At 40.1% G+C, this 21,208-nt stretch overlaps 1 protein-coding gene and 1 non-coding gene across 7 annotated transcripts in view; one reads left to right on the forward strand and one right to left on the reverse strand.

The window, feature by feature from the left end:
* The window catches only part of ALG14 (ALG14 UDP-N-acetylglucosaminyltransferase subunit), a 123,403-nt gene that overhangs the window by 47,612 nt on the left and 54,583 nt on the right, over positions 1-21,208 (reverse strand). The window lies entirely within an intron of this gene.
* On the forward strand, positions 17,633-17,739 carry LOC131810645 (U6 spliceosomal RNA). The gene has a single exon (XR_009345644.1). It is a non-coding gene; the product is annotated as a U6 spliceosomal RNA (small nuclear RNA).

Below are 21,208 nucleotides of genomic sequence, written 5' to 3' on the forward strand. Positions count from 1 at the left end.
CTGTCTGAAATTATTTCACAGAGATCTTTGAATTGTACTAATTCAGTATTTTTTCCTTTTGCTTTCCCTACGCCCTATACTCAGTAGCTCTCCCAAAAGCACAGATTGCTACTGCTAGATGCAGACTCTGGGAGTCATTTATTTCAATCCTCTCCCTGTTACCTGACAAAGAAGGGCAAGACCTTGACCTTTACAGGCACCTACTATTGCCAGGCACAGAGCCTGTGTGGCCCATTTTGCATTAATTACCTCACTTGAACCCTATAATCGCCTCTGAGGTGGGTGCTATTATCCTCATGTTTTGGACAAGAAAACTAAGGCACACAGAAATCAAATAAGATCACACAGACAAGACTCAAACCCAGCCTGGGGGGCTCCCGTTTACCATCTTGGTCTGGCACTGTCCTGCACCTGTCAACCAGATCTGGTGTTAGCTGGAAGTGGCTCAACGCCAGGTCGGCTCCAGGGCAGATAGGACACAGGGAGTTTAACTGAAAGTGAAATTTTGGCAATTGTTACTAATATTTTATAGCTTTAAAGGAGAAATTAATGGCAAACTGTAACATGCCGTTGGACTAGGATGGATTAGAAAAGCTTTTCAGTAGATTAAATAGGAAAATGGTAAACATTTTTATAAGAGAAGGGAGTATTCATTCTAAACAGGAAGAACTGGCTTGATCAGAGCAATTATGTAATTGCTGACTTTCGTCAAGGCCCCTTCTTAACTAGATAAGTGATATTTTCCTCATGATCCTTAATTTTTTTTTCCATGTAGTTATGTATAAAATTTCTATCTTGGGGCACCTGGGTGGCTCAGTTGTTAAGCATCTGCCTTTGGCTCAGGTCATGCTTCCAGGGACCTGGGATACAGCCCCACATTGGGCTCCCTGCTCAGCGGAGAGCCTGTTTCTCTCTCTCCTGCCTGTCCCTCCCCACTACTCATGCTCGCTCCCTCTCCCAAATAAATAAAATCTTAAAAAAAAAAACTTCTATCTTGTTGAACTGAAAATAGTCAGCAGTTTTCCATAGATAATTTATGCCCAGATTATTTTGGTAGCACAGGCATATCTTGTTTTATTGCACTTTGCTTTATTGTGTTTCACAGATACTGTGGTTTTTGTTTTTGTCTTCAACAAACTGAAGGTCTGCGGCAGCCCTGTGTGGAGCAAGGTTATCATTGCTGGTTTTCCAACAGTACTTGCTCAGTTCAGGTCTCTGTGTCACATTTGGTAATTCTTACAGTGTTTTAAACTTTTTCATTTTTATTATATTTGTTATGGTGATCTGTGATCACTGATCATGATGTTACTACTATCATTGTTTGAGGAGCCACGAATCTTACCCATAAAAAAATCACAAACTTAATTGATAAATTTGCCTATCCCAACTGCTCTACCATTGGCCATTGCCTTCATCTCTCTCCCTTTCCTCGGGCTTCCCTGTTTCCTGAGCCACTATGATTTTGAAATTATGCTGCTTAATAACCCTACCAGAGCCTCTAAGTAGTCAAGTGAAAGAAGAGTCATACATTTTTCCCTTTAAATCAAAAGCTGCAAATGATTAAGCTTAGTGAGGAAGGCATGTTGAAAGCCAAGACAGGCCAAAAGTTGCTGAACAGTCAGCCAAGTTGTGAATGCAAAAGAAAAATTCTTGAAGAAAATTAAAGGTGCTACTCCAGTGAGCACGCAAATGATAAGAAAGCAAAACGGCCTTACTGCTGTTATGGAGAAGGTTGTAGTGATCTGGATAGAAGATCAAATCAGCCACAACATTCCCTTAAGCCAAAGCCTGCACTGAGGACTCTTTTCTGTTATACACTCAAAAGACAGGAACATTTGTAGGAACCGAGAGAAGCAATTCAATTCTAGTGAAGTTGTTTCATGAGATTTAAGGAAGAAGCCATCTCTCTAACATACGAGTGCAAGGTGACACATCAAGCTGCAAGTGATCCAGAAGATCCCACTAAAGTTAGTCATGAAGGGGACTATGCCAAACAAGATTTTCAATGTAGACAAAGTAGCCTTCTATTGGAAGATGTCATCTAGGATGTTCATTGCTAGAGAGAACTCAATGCATGGTTTGAAGGCTTCAAAGACAGGCTCACTCTCTTGTTAGGTGTTAAAGGAGCTGGTGACTTGAAGTCGAAGCCAGTACCATTCTGAAAACCCCAGGGTCCTCAAGAATTTTGCTACACCTACTGTGCCTGTGCTCTAGAAATGGAAAAACAAAGCCTGGATGACAGTACATCTGTTTATAACATAATGTACTGAACATTTTAAGCCCACTATTGAGACCTCCTGCTCAGAAAAAAAAAAGATTTCTTTTCAAAATATGACTGCTCATTGACAATGCACCTGGTCACCCAAGAGCTCTGATGGAGATGGACGACATGAGTGTTGTTTTCATGCTAAAACAGCATCCCTTCTGCAGCCCATGGATCAAGTAGTAATTTCGACTTTCAAGGTTATTATGTAAAAAATACATTAAAAAAAAAAAGATTTTATTTATTTATTTGACAGAGAGAGAGAGATCACAAGTAGGTAGAGAGGCAGTGGGAAGCAGGCTTCCCGCTGAGCAGAGAGCCCAATGCAGGGGTCTATCCCAGGACCCTGAGATCATGACCTGAGCCGAAGGCAGCAGCTTGACCCACTCAGCCACCCAGGTTCCCCTAAGAAATACATTTTATAAGGCTACAGTTGCCATGGATAGTGATTCCTCTGATGGCTCTAGGAAAAGTCCATTGAAAATCTTCTGGAAAGGATTCACCATTCTACACACCATTAAGAACATTCATGATTCATAGGAAGAGGTCACAATATCAACATGAACAGGAGTCTGGAAGAAGTTGATCCCAGCCCTCATGGATGACTTGGTGGGCTCAGGACTCCAGTGGAGGCAGGAACAGCAGACGTGGTGGAAAGAGGGAGAGGACTGGAAGCAGCAGGAGAGCCTGAATATGTGACTGGACAGCTGCGATCTCCTGACTAAACTTGCACGGTGGAGGGGCTGCTTCTTATGGATGAGCAAAGACAGTGGTTTCCTGAGCTGAACTCTACTGCTGGTAAAGATACTGTGAAGATGGCTGAAATGACAACAGAGGATTTATCAACACACTTAGTTGATAAAGCAGCGGCAGGGTTTGAGAGGACAGACTTCAATTGTGAAAGAAGTTCTGCTGTGAGTAAAATGCTATCAAACAGCATCACACGCTATAGAGAATTGTTCATGAAAGGAAGAGTCAATCAATGTGGCAAACTTAGTTGTTGTCTTATTATTTTTTAAAAAGATTTTATTTATTTATTTGACAGAGAGATAGAGAGCACAAGTAGGCAGAGCAGCAGGCAGAGGGAGAGGGAGAAGCAGGCTCCCCACTGAGCAGGGAGCCTGCCTAGGGGCTCGATTCCAGGACCCTGGGATTATGACCTGAGCTGAAGGCAGCAGCTTAACTGATTGAGCCACCCAGGCGCCCCCACTGTTGTCTTACTTTAGAAACTGTCAAAGGGCACTTGGGTGGCTTAGTCAGTTAAGTGTCCAACTCTTGGTTTCAGTGCAGGTCATGATCTCAGGGTTGTGAGATCGTGCCCTGCATCGGGATCCATGCTCAGCATGGAGTCTGCTTGTCCCACTCCTTCTGCTACTCCTCCCCAACTTTCAGCAGCCACCACCCTGGTCAGTCAGCAGCCATCAACATCAAGGCAAAACCCTCCACCAACAAAAAGATTACAACTTGCTAAAAGCTCTGATGATGATTAACATTTTATCAAAGAAGTCTATTTCCATTAAGGTATAGGCAGTTTTTTAGACCCAATGATATTGCACACTTAGTAGACTATAGTGTAGCATAAACATAACTTTTATATGCACTGGGAAACCAAAAGAATTCATTTGACTTGCTTTATTTGGTATTTGCTTTATGGTTGTGGCCTGGAACCAAATCCCTAACATCTTTAAGTTAAGCCTATATGAAAAAATGCTTATGAATTTTTATAGAGGATTACCTGATTCCTTAATTCTGAATCAAAAGGATATACAGAAGCACTTGTTTATGAGATACTGGTTGTGTGTGTGTGTGTGTAAGAGAGACACTCAGACAATGACACAAAGGCAAAGGATACTATTCAACAGACTGAGATGCATTAAGTAGCTGCAGTACCCTGCTGTGGTTAAACATGGTCCTACTCTGTAGCCATGCCCGGATTCCACACCTTGAATAAGCTTTCAAGATTCTCCAGAGAACATGTGCTTCACTCTGTGTATTCAGGAATTCACAAGTTATTGCCCTTTAGTGTTCCACCACACACCGATCAAAATCCTAGCAATGGTGCACCTGACACCATCAGTAATAGACACTGCTTATCAAAATCAGGGTGTTTTTTGAGGTTTTGATGGACTTCAATCTTTAGCTGAGTTTTGTTATGTATGTTCGGCTACACTAATGACTCCTTCCTATTAGAGACTCAGAAGACAGCTACCTTGGTAGGAACTGAGAGAAGTAATGAGTTTCCATTCAATCCCCCCAGTTCCATTCAGAGGGGACCCCTTTAAACCAGCCAGGAGAAAAGCGAATCTGTGTTAGAGTTTCTCTGCCTTCCACGTCACATTCACCGAGGGGCACTTGCACCAAATGTATTCTTTCCAAAGCAGAATCTCTGGGTCCAGAGTTCAGGTCTATGCATTTTAAACAAGCTCCCACATTCTGGTGGAAACTACAGCTTGTAAACCTCATGCCATCTGTATGGTTGATGTTCTTTCAAGATCAACAGTGGCTCTTTTGACTTAATTACAGTCTTTCCTCCTCCCCTAAACCCTGCTGAGGGCAGTGCTGGGCCCCAGTCCAGGCATCCTCTGTGGGGGCAGCAGGTTCTCAGGTCCTCTGTTAGGAGCCTTTTAAGGGAAAAGGAGGTGGGCTGGCGGAAGAATAAACCCCTATTTTGTGCAGTCTGGTGAAGAGGGCAAGTAACACACACCAAATTCTTTACTGGTAAAGCTTCCCAGGGCAAGACTGAAAATAAAATTGTTAGAGGTCCACTCTAGGGTATAAAATGGAATTATCTTCGCCAGGATTAAATCACACTTCCTGAGTCTGACCGAGCGTTTCCAGGGAGAATAAGCGCCGCGCAGCCTTTAATGCCACTCCTTCATTGTTGTTCCTGACTCCTGCCCCCACTGATTGTCCAGCCCATTTGGCCTCCCCTGCCAGCTCACTGTGGCTTGAGTCTTTCAAACAGAGAGCTGGGTCCAAAAACAAAACCGGGGCAATTTCTGGTTGGGGAAGATGTTGGCAAGGGTAATTTTAGAGACTTAGAGCAAGGCACTCACACATGTGACAGATGCTAACTTTAAAATTTGATGTTAATTATAAGCAAATATGTTAAAATCCCTGTTATTGTTTGTTTTTTTAAGATTTTATTTATTTATTTGGCACAGAGAGAGAGAGAGAGAGAGAGTATAAGCAGGGGGAGTAGCAGGGAGAGGGAGAAGCAGGCTCCACGAAGCCCGATGTGGAGCTCGATCCAGGACTCTGGGATCATGACCTGAGCCAAAGGCAAATGCTTAACCAACTGAGCCTCCAGGCATCCTGCCCCTTGTTGTAGTTCTGAGAGCTACCACTGGCCCATCACTCTGGGCTGTATCAACTGATTGTCTTTATTATGAAATTATTTTCACAAACTCAACAGTCACATCCTGAGCCGAGTGGGTAGCACAGTATAATGAGTACAGGGCAGATGCTGCAGTTTGGAACTATTTGGGTTGGAATCCTATCTCTGCCACTCAGTAACCATCAAACTTTGGGTAAGTCAGTTTTTTTCCTTATGTCCCAGTTTTCTTAGTCACAAAATGGGGTTAGAAAATGGTAACTAAGTCATAGGGTTGTTGTAAGGATTAAGTGAGTTAACACATATAAGGAATTATAATGATGCCTGGCATTTTTCTTGGCACGGGGCAGGGGGAAGGCCTGGTAAGATGAACGAATCATCAGGTACGATCTACAAACGCGGTGCTGCATTCAGCTCCTTTCACGTACTCTGCACAAAATAGGTGCACAAAAAAAGTCTTAGGGGGAGCTGGCAGTGATTGCTGATTCACTATTGGATCTCCAGTGGTGGTGGGTGGTTTAACATCATAAAAATGCCTCAAAAAACCCTACAAAAAAACAAAACAAACAAAAAAAAAACAATGGCTTTGTCATTGCTTCTACAAAGAAAAACAAAAACTTTTTATAACATGTCATTAATTAAAAACTATCCACTCCAGTACTGTGAAACTAACAGAAATGTTTTAGTCTTTAAACAGAGGAAATTATTTTTTTCATTGCCTTATGTAATCGCTTACAAAACTTAAAGTGTGTGTTCACCATTGATATGCCTAATAATGCTCTGCTACAAGGGCCACTGAGTGCTATTATGTTCGACCAGTAAAAAAATCTTTAGACAATATATAGATATAAAAGGGTGAGAGAAGAGCATCATGGACTGTTCTAAAGTCATAAAATCATTCCCCTTCCCTTCCCCTTCCACTTTGCAAGAGTATTCACTGATCTTTTCTTATTCACAGTTTTTATAGCTTTGTTTTAAAATCCAAAAGTTCTTATAGCATCCTATTGAAAACAGACTACAAGGAGAGAGCCTGTCCCAGGGCCTGAATGCTTTCTAACCCAGGCAATTTTAGGCAAAAGAAGAATGCAATTAAAAAGCACAAGAAAATAAAGATATAGCCACAATACAAATAACTTCTGGCTAAGTATCTGATTAAGTACTTCTACAAGATCTGTTTTTTGAAAAAACTGGTTAGACATAATTGTGTATGAGGCAGGAGAGTCTACGACCTCCTCACATTCTAGAAAGCATGTGCCCCCAAAATGTCCCTAGCACAGTTAATTCCTTTTTTCCTGTCTTCCTTTTTATTCCTTTTTTCCCTCTTTGCAGTCAGTGGAAGACAAATTCCTATGTTATACCACACCCTTCAGCTCTGACCTGCAAGGGGGTTCCCTCTCCAGCTCCCTCCTGAGGAAGCAGTCTACCCCCTCTTACTGGCCAACTCCATCTCTCTTTTGACTCCAACTGTTTTTTCATGTTGGATTCCTCATATTAGCCCTCTAATTCTGCTGGGGAAGGGCCTGTGGCAGCACTACCATTTGAAATCTTTTTGTTTTAACTTTATGCACACACACACATATATAAAAGATTTTATTTACGGACACCTGGGTGGCTCAGTTGGTTAAGCAGCTGCCTTCGGCTCCGGTCATGATCCCAGCGTCCTGGGATCGAGTCCCACATCGGGCTCCTTGCTCCGCAGGGAGCCTGCTTCTCCCTCTGACTCTGCCTTCCACTCTGTCTGCCTGTGCTCGCTCTCTCTCTCTCTCTCTTACAAATAAATAAATAAAATCTTAAAAAAAAATAAAAAAGTAAAAAAAAATAAAAAAATAAAAGATTTTATTTATTTGAGAGAGAGAGAGAGAGAGAGAGAGCTCCAGTGAACAAGATGGGAGGGGCAGAGGGAGAAGCAGACTACCCACTGAGCGGGGAGCCAGATGCAGGGCTGGATCCCAGGACCCTGAGCCAAAGGCAGATGTATAACCAACTGAGCCACCCAGGTGCTATCTTTTTAACTTTAAGAAACAGTGTCTGATATATTTCTCTGTCCACATTCTCACCCAAACCCTGCTGATTTTATTTCTAAAGCCTCTTCAATCTGGCCCTACCCTTGATCTCCACTACCTGGGGTGAGCCTTAGCTGGTTCACTGGAGCCTCCTACCTGCTTCTCCAGGCTCCCCTCCTCCTCCACTCCACTCTCCACAGTGCTGCCATGAGACTTTTTCCTCATACAAACTTGATCGTGTTATCACTTATCGTCAAGGGCTTCCTGCTGCCCCCAACATAAAGTCCAAACACCCTAAAAGTTCTTTCCTAAAACTCCCTATCTTTATTGTTTCCCTTTATCACCGTGCTTTTAAGGCTCCCCTGGATTATTTTCTACAGGAATAGAGAAACTCATGATCATCGCTCAAGTTAATGTAACAAAAATAACTGTGAGGAATCAAGCCACATGTTTTCCATGTAATAATACCTGTTTGTAGCCCCGTATTGTCCTTCAGGGACCCTTCAGGTACAGCCAGTTTTGTGGTTCTAAAGTAGACTTAATTGTTCTAAATGCTTTCTTTGTCGAAATTAATGAGCTGTTGTTGTTGTTGTGTGTGTGTGTGTGTGTGTGTGTGTGTGTGTGTTTAACACATAAGCCAGGATTAGAAAAGATTTGGCCAGTGTGCTTACTAGAAATCAAAACTTGAGGACCAGTATTCCCATTTATTATTATTTTTAGACAGGAATGAGGAGGGGAAAAAAATGACCAAATGAGGGCCCAGAAAGAGAAGAGAGAGGGGGCATCAAAGACAAATCAGACCACTGATTTGTGGTGACCAATTTTACTTCAGGCTGGTCCTGACCAAAGAAAGTTAACGGGTCCTCATATTCTTTGTAAATAGTCACATTTCGTTTTAGTTACCAGAGCCACAATAAGAGATAGGCATCATTATCTGTATTTTACAGGTGAAGAAACAGACCGGCAAGACTTATTTTGCCTACTGTGGTAATGACGGATGAAGTGTAATGCTCACAGTTAAGGGGGAAACTGCACCCCTCCGGTTTCCCTGGAGGCAAGAGCGAAGTGTCTTCTGACTTCTCACTCAACCCTTCTCTGAGGAGGAGGAGTGGCTTGCCTGGGCAGTGAATTTAGAACAGACTCAGGTTGCTTAGTCCTGGCAGGCCCATGGGCTTTTTCGCTTTCTTCCAGCCTATCCATCTTCCATATCTATCCTTTACCCTGGCTTGTGTGCTGAGTAGAGAAGAGAGGCAAGCCTGAAGTCTAATTCAGGGGAGAAGATTTAGTGAACCCATAGTGGCCACATATAAAAGCCACATCCTCCAATCTAGCTTTTATCACTTGATAAAGCTAGAATTTTCCTTCCTATGTCATTTTCTCAATTGGTTGTGAACATTAAAGGGGAAGACAGAGGGCCATTAACTGGCTCCCTAAAAGCTAAACACAAGACACATGATGGGCCCTCAATAACTATTTGTTAAATGAATGAATGAATTTGTCCAAGGCCACAAAGCTAGTAAGCAACAGAATAGAAACTTGAATCTATGTCTGATAGAAAAGCCCATGGTTTCCTAAAATTCCACTCCAGTGCCTCCTGTAGAATGTTCTATTTCCAGGTTTCAATTCATGCTTCTGTATGGCTGCCGGGAAACTGGAAGCACTGGCATCAGCCACCATAAACATCCACGTATGCCTAAGACTTTAGCTGATAATCTGTCTGCAACAGTGGGCAGGGATGAGCTCAGCATGTCTGCTTGCTGCTGGCTATGGCAGGGGCCATGACTGACTGAGCCCTGTAGGTACACAAAGAAGAGGCACCTGGAAGACCTGGAGAAGCCCCGAAGATGGCTCCCACAGGGTATGGAACTGATGGCGGGGGGGCTGGCAGCGGAGCAGGAAGCAGCAAGCCCACAAAAGGGGCAAGGCAAGGGACTGGAGACCCAGAGAGAATGAAGGCCCAGTAGGGATTTGGGGGACTGGCGAACTGGGGGCCAGGAAGGAGGCAGGCGAAGGAAGAATGGCCAGAGAAATCCCAGCAGAACAAAAGGCTGCAGACACGGGAAATAAAAATATGTCCAAACAGAGAACATAAAGGGGAGACAGATAAAAGAACAGGAGTAAATCACTGGCTATGAAAAGAGCCACAAACTGATTTTCCATTTCATGTCAAGATGATGAAAAGTGAGAGCTGATCTGTGTGCCAGTAGCCTTCAGGAACTAAGAAATAAAACACCCAGGTTGAAAATAGTTTGGGGAGCCAGAAGATGACAAGATTCCTCCTGCAGGCAAAAGTGAAATTAAAGTAATGACAACATCTCCTTCCCCTTTCCCCCTACCCTCTCAGCCCCCTCCAGTCACAAGAGAGTGGGGAGCTGTCTGGCCAGCAACCATGTATGAGCTCAGTGGGGACCCTGTTCAGACTGAGCTAATATAGTTGCTTTTTAAGAGTATCTGGTAGAAGTCAGGATTGTGTGTTCACAAACACCATATAAAAACAGGGTCGTCTTTGCCTTCCAGGCAGTTTTTTTCACTCTGTTTAAAGGCCGGGCTGAGTCTTTTTTTCCCCTTGCTAGAGTGGCACACAAAGAATTCTCTGACACTCTGCCCCCACTGCAGATGAAAGGCTTAAGTGTGAGTGAAAGCAACAATGTTTAGAGTGACATTTACTAGCTGCAAACAGTGAAATCAGAGAGCTTCAGTTCACGCAGATTAAATGTCAGGCTTTAAACATTTAGCAGAGTATTAGCTATGGAAGTTTTTAAAATTTAGGATTTAGTTTTATATTGCAAGCAGCACTTGAGACATATAAAAGAAAGGCTTCTTAAAGCAAGGAAACAATTGAACCATAAGCTAAATAAGGCTATATATTTTTAATTGAGGGTAAATTACTGAGATCAGCTCACTAAACCAGTGGTGCTTTGCTGTGCTTCACCATCCCAGATAAGTAAGAGGAAGCCGACATTCCTCACACTTCACATTTTGAAAGACAGAAGTCAGAATCTCAAACACAGGAGTTTTAAAGCAGAGTTTTCCACAGTGGGTATAGATTTGACAAACCCAAGAGTTTGCACATTACTGTTTCAGAATGAATCCTTTTTAATGCACCTAAAAACGTTTGGAAAATAGATCACTTTCAAAAAAAAAATATTTTCCATGGTTAAATTTATTCACAACAAAACTGGCTACACCTGCCAAAGAGAACATCCGCTTTTGTGACTAAATAATACAATCTAGAATTTGACAATAGCAGCAGTTCTTTCTTTCCTTCACTCAAAAGAGCTGGTAAGCATCTTCTTTATTATGCTTACTTGGGGGTGCTGGACAGATACATAGCCAATGATTATGGCTATTAACATTTAAGCTTTGTCTTAAATGTGTTATGAGCCTTACATTATTCCTATTTTACAGATAAGAAAACTGGAGCTTCAAGAGATCAAGGATTTTGCCCAGGACCACGGAATGACTAAATTATGTGGCATTCAAACTCTCGCCATTGTCTTCAAAGCCAGAGCGATTAACCTCTACTCAAGGAACTCGGTCTGGCAGAGACCATGGGCATGTGGACAAATACAGTTTAATGCAAGAAATGCCACAACAGAGATATGAACAGGGACACAGACTGAGTAATTCTGCCTCTGATCTGGGAGCTGAGGAGGAGGCCTTTAAGCCAGGTCTTGATGTATGAGGTATTGTTTTCTAGGTGAAAAAGATAACACTGTTCTAGGCACAGGAAGCTATACGACCAAAGCATGGAGGGCCTGGGGTATGTGTGGAGTGCCCAGAATTCCCTGTGTATTTGAAGGGGGGAGAGTACAGAGTGGGAAACAAGGCTATTACAATAGCCTGGGTGAAGACATAAAGGGAGGCTAGAGTAGGGGAAATTGAGGCCAGTCAAGAAAGGCAGAGGCAAAATGATCTGGTGCCTGGCTGGATGTGTGCAGTGAGGGATGGGAGTCCACAGTTGCTTGCCTTTTCGACTGTTGTAAAGACTGACAATGATGGAGGTAAGACAGGCTGGCAGTGGGGGCAGAGAAGAGGAAGATGACACCTTAGTTCAGTTTTAGAAAAGCTGAGTTAGAGACACCTGAAGGATATCTGGGCATCTTCTCTACAGCATTCTCAACTTTAACAAACACTGAGTGCTTTTTGTAGCAGGTACTAAAGAGATTGTAAGAGAACAAAACTGGTTTTGCCTTCCTGGAGTTTATGCGCTGTGTAGTCAGTTCTTAATGGTGACAATATATTGGGGCACTAATAGGATCATTTCTGGTTGTGACAGTGACAGGGGTGGCGGATGCTATTTGTGCTTAGTGTACAAGTGCCATGGAAACAGATATTCTGTAATATTTGGGATTGTTTAATACAGCAAAGCACTATCCTGTGCCCCACTGGATGTCTGTATAGGTGATATTCCATTTATAATTACTGGAGCTTCGAACCTAATTCTCTTTCACATAGGAAGATGGATAATATTCTTTTGCATGCTTCATATACATATTGAATGTTCCCAAATAGAACAACCATGGGAATTGAGCAAAGACTATACTTTGTTTTGTCTGGACCTTTACCAAGAGCTAGCTGTTCACTATTTAGGAAAATTACATCACAAATTGGGGAGTTGAAAAGTTCTGGAGATGGAGAGTTGTGATGGTTATACAACAACATGAATGTACTATTAAGTACATGCACAGAATTGTCTACTTAAAAATGGTTAATATGGGGCACCTGGGTGGCTCAGTGGGTTAAAGCCTCTGCCTTCAGCCCAGGTCATGATCCCAGGGTCCTGGGATCGAGCCCCATGTCGGGCTCTCTGCTCCACGGGGAGCCTGCTTTCTCCCCTCTCTCTGCCTGCCTCTCTGCCTGCCTCTCTACTTACTTGTGATTTCTCTCTTTGTCAAATAAATAAAATCTTTAAAAAAAATGGTTAATATGGTCAATTTTATGTTATATATGTATATTTATATATAGATATATATTTAAAGATTTTATTTATTTATTTGAGAGACAGAGAGAATACAAGGAGGGGGAGGGGCAGAGGGAGAGGGAGAAGTAGACTCCCTGCTGAGTGGGAAGCCAGATATGATGTGGGGCTCAATCCCAAGACCTTGAAATCATGACCTGAGCCAAAGTCAGATGTTTAACTGACTGAGCCACCCAGGCACCCCTGTTATATATATATTTTGAACTAAAAAAGTTATTAATTTAAAAAAAAGAAGAAAAGAAAAAGGATAATTTCATGACAGGTAGCAAAGGCACTCACAGTTTTCGAGCTGCCCATACATTGCACCCGCATCAGTGTGCATTATGGCTGTCCTAATCATGGTGAGTCTGCATTCTAATCTATCTACCTCACTGTGTCTTCCAGTGTGGTTATGCCTGGAGATACTGTAAAACAGGTAATGTGATTACTAATTACTTTCTTTTTATTTCCCTTTGCATTACAACTAGGGCAGTATATTGCATTTTTGGAATTCTGTGATGCAGAGGAGGGTTTTACTAACCATGAGTTTCAGTTCAGGATAGGAAAGGCCATGTTATAAAATATTTGTTATATAAAAGGATACATTATGTTGAAAGGGCTGAGAATCACTGGTGAGAGATAAGACATATATAAATGGAATTAAAATATAAGGCAAATCATAGCAGCATCTCAGAGAGGTAATAAGTACAAAGGGAGAGCAAGAGAAAGAGATGTTATTGGCCATGGGGATCTGGAAAGACCCACGGAGAAAGTATAATGTGGGCAGATACTGACTGACGTCCTCTGTTAGAACAGCTCCAGGGATGTGGGGCTTGGGATCTGCCTCCGATGGTGTCCATTCCTTTTGGCATGGCCCTTGATTTTTTTTATCAAGTTCTTTTTGATGTATCTTCTCCACAGTGGCCTTTGTTCTGGGAGGCTCCAGTAGGCAGAGAATGATAAATTCCTAGCCTATGTAGTATCTTTTCCAGAATCTAAAAACTGTGGTCTCTGTAATCCTCTCTGGTTAATCTCTTCTTCAGGCTAAAATCTCCCTACCTCCTCCAACTGTTTCTCATACAACTTGATTTCATATTCCCTCAGCATTTGGGTCATTTTCCTCTGAACATGTTCCAATTTGTCAGTGGCCTTTTAAGAGTGTGGTGCCTAGAACTAAATGTGATTTCCAGAACTGAAATAATAACGGTATCTCCTAATATCCCCAATGGGGGAAGTGTTATCACTCCACATAGTGTGATCAGGATGGAGAAAGGAGCAGGAGAGGATCTGTCTTAATCATCACTGTATAGCCAATATTGAATTTTTTTTGTTTGCTTAAGCAAGTTAAATCTGAATTTTTAATACTTGCATCTACAGTTTTGATCTCAGTGCCTTTTCCCCCTAGTTTGCTTTTGTTCTGAGGATTAAATGAAAATGTGAGTCTAGTTAATAGACACTAACAATTATTCTCATTTGCTGATAGTGTGCTTATTGCCATTCTATAGTCAATTCTTATCTGAAGACATTTTTCTCTTAACACACTGGGCCCTGCCCATGTCCCAAGTCAATTTAACCAAGACTGGCGGGTATGCCAGACACCCTTTCGAGGGGCTCGGCCTATAAAGTGGAGTTAGAATTTCTGCCTTAAGCATGGATCTGATGTGTGTGTATGGAAAGCCCCTGCATTCCTGTGTATCCAATGAACCTCAGTTTGAGCCCCACTGTATGGATACCTCCATCTAAGTTCCAGATTTTCATAGTATTTTGGTCCAAGACTGAAACCCTGCAATAACCTGACTGGCTCTTGCTAATATGCTATGTCCTAGGGCTGAAACAGTGCCAGTTCATCTTCCCATTCTAGATGCTAGAGACCCTTGAACTACGGTGACACCATCCACTGGTCTGAAACCTTAGAGGCCACAGAAGAGCTCTATAAGGCATCACTAGGGCTCAAATATTAGCTTGCTATATACCAATAATCCAATGGCCTCAAGTTACTGACCAAGATATAGGGGACAGACTGGCTTCAGAAGTCTAAGCAGTTTATGTCACTTCTACTGGCTGCTTAAGTTCCAACATGCTTTGGCAGCTGGCCAGACCACCTTGAAGGTAAACTACGAGGGCAGGGACATCTGTCTGTTACTTAGTATATCCTAAGCCCTTAGAACAGTGCTTAGCCTGTACCAGATGCTCAATGAATATTCATTTAGTGAGTTAATGAATTGACCCAATATGGCAGACATCTATCTTTGTTTTGCGCAGCATTCCAAACTTCTTTTGAGAATTACATCTTCCCTCTTCCATGTTGTTCTGTCGGGGCTCTCCATCATGACACTCAACAAGCTAGCAAATTGTAGGACAAATGAAGCTCATTAATCTGCATGTCCCTCGTCCCTGCATTTAACCACGTATTTGCACTCTTCACTTCTGGAGAATCTGAGGCATACTGTCAAGAGACTGAGAACCAGAGGTAGTACATTTTGCAGGTAGATCATTCAGAAGCTAAACTTCATATGAATGTTTATCACAAAACCCACGCCAACAAGTAAAATGAATTTCTCGTCAGAATAAGCTTCTGTTTCTAATATTATTTTCATCTAATTAATCACCAGTATCAGAATTTATCTTACTCACATTCAAATAAATAAGAGGTAAGACTTTTTCAAATTTTTAATTAGAGATGAGATATAATTATTACAATGTCAGCTTTACTATAATAATGCTATTTAAGGTTTCTCAGAAAAAATCTAATCTGTGAAATATGAAAAAATATATACTAGATTATAATAATTCAATAAATAAGGGGGGACAGAAAACTTAAGGTTATTTAAGACTTTTTAAAAATTGTAATAAAACATATATAACATAAAATTTAACCATTTTTAAGCATACAATTCAGTGGCACTACGTAGATTTACAATGTTGGGCAACTATCACTACTAACCATTTCTAGATTTTTTTATCATACTAAAAAAAAGCCAAATAAAAAACCAAACCCTCTGTACTCATTAAACAGTAATTCCCCTTTTCCCCTCCTCCCAGCCCCAGGTAAGTGCAATTCTACTTTCTGTCTCTATGAATTACATAACTGAATTATATGGGAATTATAAGTATTATACAATATTATATTGTATTATATTATTATATTAATCAAAATATTACACAATATTTTCCCTTTTTGTCTGGCTTATGCCATTTAATCTTTTCAAGGTTTATAGATATTATAGCATATATTAGAATTTCATTCCCCTTTATGGCTGGATAATAGTCTATTACATGTATCCACCACATTTTGTTCTCCATTTACTTGTTGACAGACACTTGGGTTGTTTTCACCTTTTGGCTACTGAACTATGAATACTGGTGTACAAGTATCTGCTTGAGGCCCTGCTTTCAATTCCTTTGGGTATACCTGGGAGTGAAATTGGGTAGATCGTATAGTAATTCTATGTTTAACACTTTGAGGAACCTGTATAAGGCTTTCAAAATGACTTACAAAGTAAAAATGTATTAACTTAGGAACTATTATAGGCAGTAAGTTATTCCTCACCTGATCTTCCACATATCATTACTGGAGACAGAGAGACTGCTGTACTAACTAGGACAGACAGTACATCATTTCCTTGCAGGAAAGGAGGGAACAGGAATTTCCAAATAACTACAGATCCCCACGAAAGTAAGACATCACAATAACTGCAGCTGTACGTACACATCAGGATCTTCACAGACATGAAATAGTCTTTAGAAAACCTAAAACTTCCATTCCTAAATAGTGTAAGAATGAATCCCAGAATGTGATCATACAACTGCAGCCTCTTTTGTGTGCAAAATAATTGATCAGGACCTTTCTAAAGTGTAAAGGTTATGAAAGACAAGGAAAGACTGAAGAAATGTCACAAAGTAGAGGACTAAGGAGCTCTGATAACTAACTGCAATGTAGTTTCCTGGGTTGGATCTGGAACAGAAAAAGGACAATGGTGAAAAAAACTGGTAAGATACAAATAAAGACTGTAACTTAGTTAATAGTACTGTACCAGTGTTAATATCTTGGTTGTGAGAACTGTACTATGGTTATGTAAGGTGCTAACACTCGTGGAAGCTAGATGAATGATATATAGGAATTCTCTACTATTTTTGCAACTTTTGTGTAACCTTTAAATGATTTCAAAATAAAAAGCTATAAATTATTGTCTCTGGACTTTAATGGGCATCTGAAAGTATTAAGCCAGATAATCAGAAATAGTAATAATAAACTTGCAGTTATAAGTCTTCACTTTGAATGACCTTCAACATTCACGAAGAGGAAAAAAACCCAGTAATTTTGTAGTTAGTGCCTCTAATAAGCAATTTTCTCTTGCACCTTCACTGCCATTCTGGCCTTACATTTCTTCCTAGATCAATCCTCCCAATGCTTTTAACTCAATCTTCTGGAATGGACTTTACATAGGAAAACTTTCCCAACATTCATATCTTCTTAGATAACCATCCCCTCAACTGTTGCCAAATCAATGTTTTCACCCAGGTTGTTCTTTGAGCTTTGACAATACAGCCACTGGCTTGCTGGATATCCCCACTTCCAAAGGCAGCTGAAATTAAGCATGTATCTAAAGTGAAACCTTCACTCCACTCATTTACCCAAATCAGAAACACAGGGCTCAGTCTAGACTTGTGCTCAACCATCCCCTTTCCTGCTCCTAAGGAGTATGTTGGCCTATACTGTAGTATATATCTTCAATCCACTAAAGTATAAAGTTGAAATCCAGCCATCTTTATCACTGATACACAGTGAAATTGTGTATTGAGCCAAAAAAGCCAAAAGAGATTGTGGAAAGTAATACTGGGAAATTCAGAGCATTTTCAATGTTGAAAATGCATTTTTGGGGCGCGTGGGTGGCTCAGTGGGTTAAAGCCTCTGCCTTCGGCTCAGGTCACGATCTCAGGGTCCTGGGATCGAGCCTGGCATCGGGTTCTCTGCCTGTCTCTCTGCCTACTTGTGGTCTCTGTCTGTCAAATAAATAAATAAAATCTTAAAAAAAAAAAAAAGAAAAAGAAAATGCATTTTTTCCCCTTAAATTCTCACTTTGACAGCATATACACCAGAACTGCAATAATACAGAGAAGATTAGTATGGCCTCTATGACAGGATGACATGGAAATTCATGAAGTATACAATTATTTTTAAGAAATTATACCAATTTTCTGCAATCTCTTTTAGAGGACAGAAGTAGAAGGAATTCTTCCTAACTCATTCTATGATACCAGAATTAGCCTAATACTAAAACCAAGCACATTACAAGAAAAGAAAACTACAGACCACTATCTCTCATGAAGATAGATGCAAAAGTCCTCAATAAAATATTAGTAAATCAAGTCTAACAATGTTCAAAAATGGTAATACACCATAATCAAGTGGGATTTATCCCATGCATGCAAGGCTGTCTAACATTTGACAACCAAATGATATAATGTATCATATTAACAGGCTAAAGAAGAAATATCACATGGTCATATTGATGGAGAAAAAGCATTTGACAAAATACAATACCCATTCATGATAAAAGCACTCAGTAAAGAAGGGATAAGAACTTCCTCAATGTGATAAAAAAACATCTACAGAGGGCTCCTGAGTGGCTCAGTCAGTTAAGCGTCTACCTTCGGCTCAGGTCATGATCCTGGGATCCTAGGACCAAGCCCCACATCGGTCTCCCTGCTCAGTGGGAAGCCTGCTTCTCCCTCTCCCTCTGCTCCACTCCCCAATCCCAACCACCTGCATGTACTCCCTCTTATTCTCTCTCTGTCAAATAAATAAATAAAATCTTAAAAAATATATATCTACCGGAAACCTGCAGCTAGCATACTTAATGATGAGAAACAGAAGTCTTCCCACTAAAATTAGGAACAAGGCAGGGATGCCCCCTTTCATTGCTCTATTTCAATACTGTCATAGAAGTCTGAGCCAATGTAATAAGATAAGGAAATAAAAGGTGTATGGATTAAGAGGGAAGAAATAAAACTGTCTTTGCAGATGGCATGATGATCTATGTAAATATCTGAAAGAACTGAACAAAAAATTCCTAGGATAAGCGATCATAGCAAGGTTACAAAATACAAGGTTAATATATAAACATCAATCATTTTCCTATTGAACAAAGGACATTTGAAATTAAAAACACAGTATCATTTATATCAGTGCCCTAAACAATGAAATACTTAGGTGCAAATCTAACAAAACATGTATACGCCTGTCTATATGAAGAAAATTACAAAACTCTGATAAACAAAGTCAAAGGAGAATAAACAAATGGAGAAATATTCCATGTTCATGGAGAAGACAATTTGATATTGTCAAGAGGTCTGTTCTTCCCAATTTGATCTACAGATTCAAAGCATCCCAGTCAAAATCCCAGAAAATTATTTTATGGATATCAACAAATCAATTTTAAAGTTTAAATCGGCAAAAGATAGAGAAGAGCCATCACAATCCTGAAGAAGAACAAAATTGGAGGACTAACACTACCCATCTTCAAGAGTTACTATAAAACTATAGTAATTGAGACAGTGTGGTATTGGTGAAAGAAGAGATACACAGATTAAAAGAACAGAACAGAGAGCCAGAAATATTGCTACATAAATAGGGTCAATTGATATCTGACAAAGAGGAAAGGCAACACAATGGAGCAAAACTAGTCTTTTCAACAACTGGATATCCACATGTAAAAAAAATGAATCTTGATACAGATCTTACCCCCTTTATAAAAACTAACTCAAAATGTATTATAGACCTAAATGTAAAATGCAAAACTATGAAATTCCTAGAATCTAACACAGGAGAAAATCTATGTGACCTTGGGTTTGTTGGTGACTTTTTAGAGATAACAACAAAGGTATGATCCATGAAAGAAATAACTGATAAGATGGACTTCAATAAAATAAAAAAATTCTGTTCTTCAAAAGACATTGTCAAGAGAATGAAAAGAGAAGCCAGAAACTGGGAAAAATAGTTACAAAAACTGTATCTGGTAAAGGACTGGTAGCCAAAATATACAGAAAACCTCTAAAACTCATCAATAAGAAAATGAACAAACCAATTAAGAAATGGGCCGGGGGTGCCGGGGCGGTGTAGTTGTAGTTGGTTAAGCATCCAACTCTTGGTTTCAGCTCAGGTCATGATCTCAGGGTCCTGGGATGAAGCCCTGCACCAGGCTCCATGCTCAGTGGAGTCTGCTTGAGATTCTCTCTCCCTCTGCCTCTGCCCTACCTGCTAGTGCTGTCCCCCACCATCTCACCCAAATAAATAAATAATTTTTTTTAAAAGAAGAAATGGACCAAAGATCTTAACGGACACTTCATCAAAGAATACAAATAGATGGCAAGTAAGCATATGAAAAAACGTTCCACATCCTATGTCAGTAGGTAAATGCAAATAAAACAACCCATAAGAATGGGTACATACTGATTAAGTACAAATAAGCAGAGCACAGAAGATGTTTAAGGCAGTGAAACTATCCTGTATGACATTAAAATGCTGGACACATGTCATTATACATTTGTCAAAACCTACAGAATATACAACACCAACAGTGAAAGATAATATAAACTATGAACTGTGGGTGATAATGTTTATCAGTGTAGGTCCACCAGTTGTAACAAATGTACCATTCTGGTGGGGGACACTGATAATGAGAGAGGCTATGCCTGTGTGGGGGCAAGGGGGAAACGGGAAATTTCTGTGCCTCCTGCTGAATTCTGCTATAAACCTAAAACTGCTCTAAAAAATGAAATCTATTTAAAAAAAAAAAAGTGAGAGAAAGAAACACAAGCTAGTATACTGGTATTTCTATTAGCTACCTATTAGCTAAGATAGCCATTAGCCACTCATTTGTATATTATGGATTTAGCAAATACCACAAGGATGAGTTAATTCTTTTTGTTATTCTAAGTTCTACAAAGAAAAGCAAGTTCTTGCTTACTGGAAGGGGGAAAAAAAATATCAGAATGTCATTCCATATTTAGTGAAAAGTTGTACAAATTTGGAAGATAGAATTCAAATTCCAAAAGGGCCTAGCAGAAATAAAAACAAGCAAAGTTCTTCATTATATAAACAAAGAGATTGAATAAAGTTAGAGGAATTGTTTTGACCATATATTTCGATTACTCTGTGCTGAGTGCTGATTTGGCTGCACTATGATCAGAAAACCAATTCTGAAAAGAATGAGGGTTGGTGCGGGCATCTAAAACTTACAAATCCCAATTACTTCCATATAAAACAGGATTAAGATTCTCTATCATTCCTTATCATTGAAATTCAAAAACTAAACTTGATTACTATTTCAGTCTTCACTTTTAATGAATCAAAGTGATATAAGGTAAAAATAATGAAAATATTTAACCCAACTTAATTTAATTACTGTTTATCATATGAATTTTCATATAAACATGATTTGGATCTTTTGGTGAATGTCCTGGTAACCCCAAATCTCTAGTTTGGGGAAATAATACCATCAAACTCAATCAGAAGTAGAGTTGGAACGAAACTTTAATGAACTATTTTATAATAATTTTCTCTTATTAGAGTAAGCTACCATGTTACTGTAAGAGAGCTTGGTAAGATCTTGCTGCTCATTAAATAATTAGTTCTCTATATTTGT

Source organism: Mustela lutreola, chromosome 10 (genome assembly GCF_030435805.1).
Source record: "Mustela lutreola isolate mMusLut2 chromosome 10, mMusLut2.pri, whole genome shotgun sequence".
In the NCBI taxonomy this organism is placed as follows: Eukaryota; Metazoa; Chordata; class Mammalia; order Carnivora; family Mustelidae; genus Mustela; species Mustela lutreola.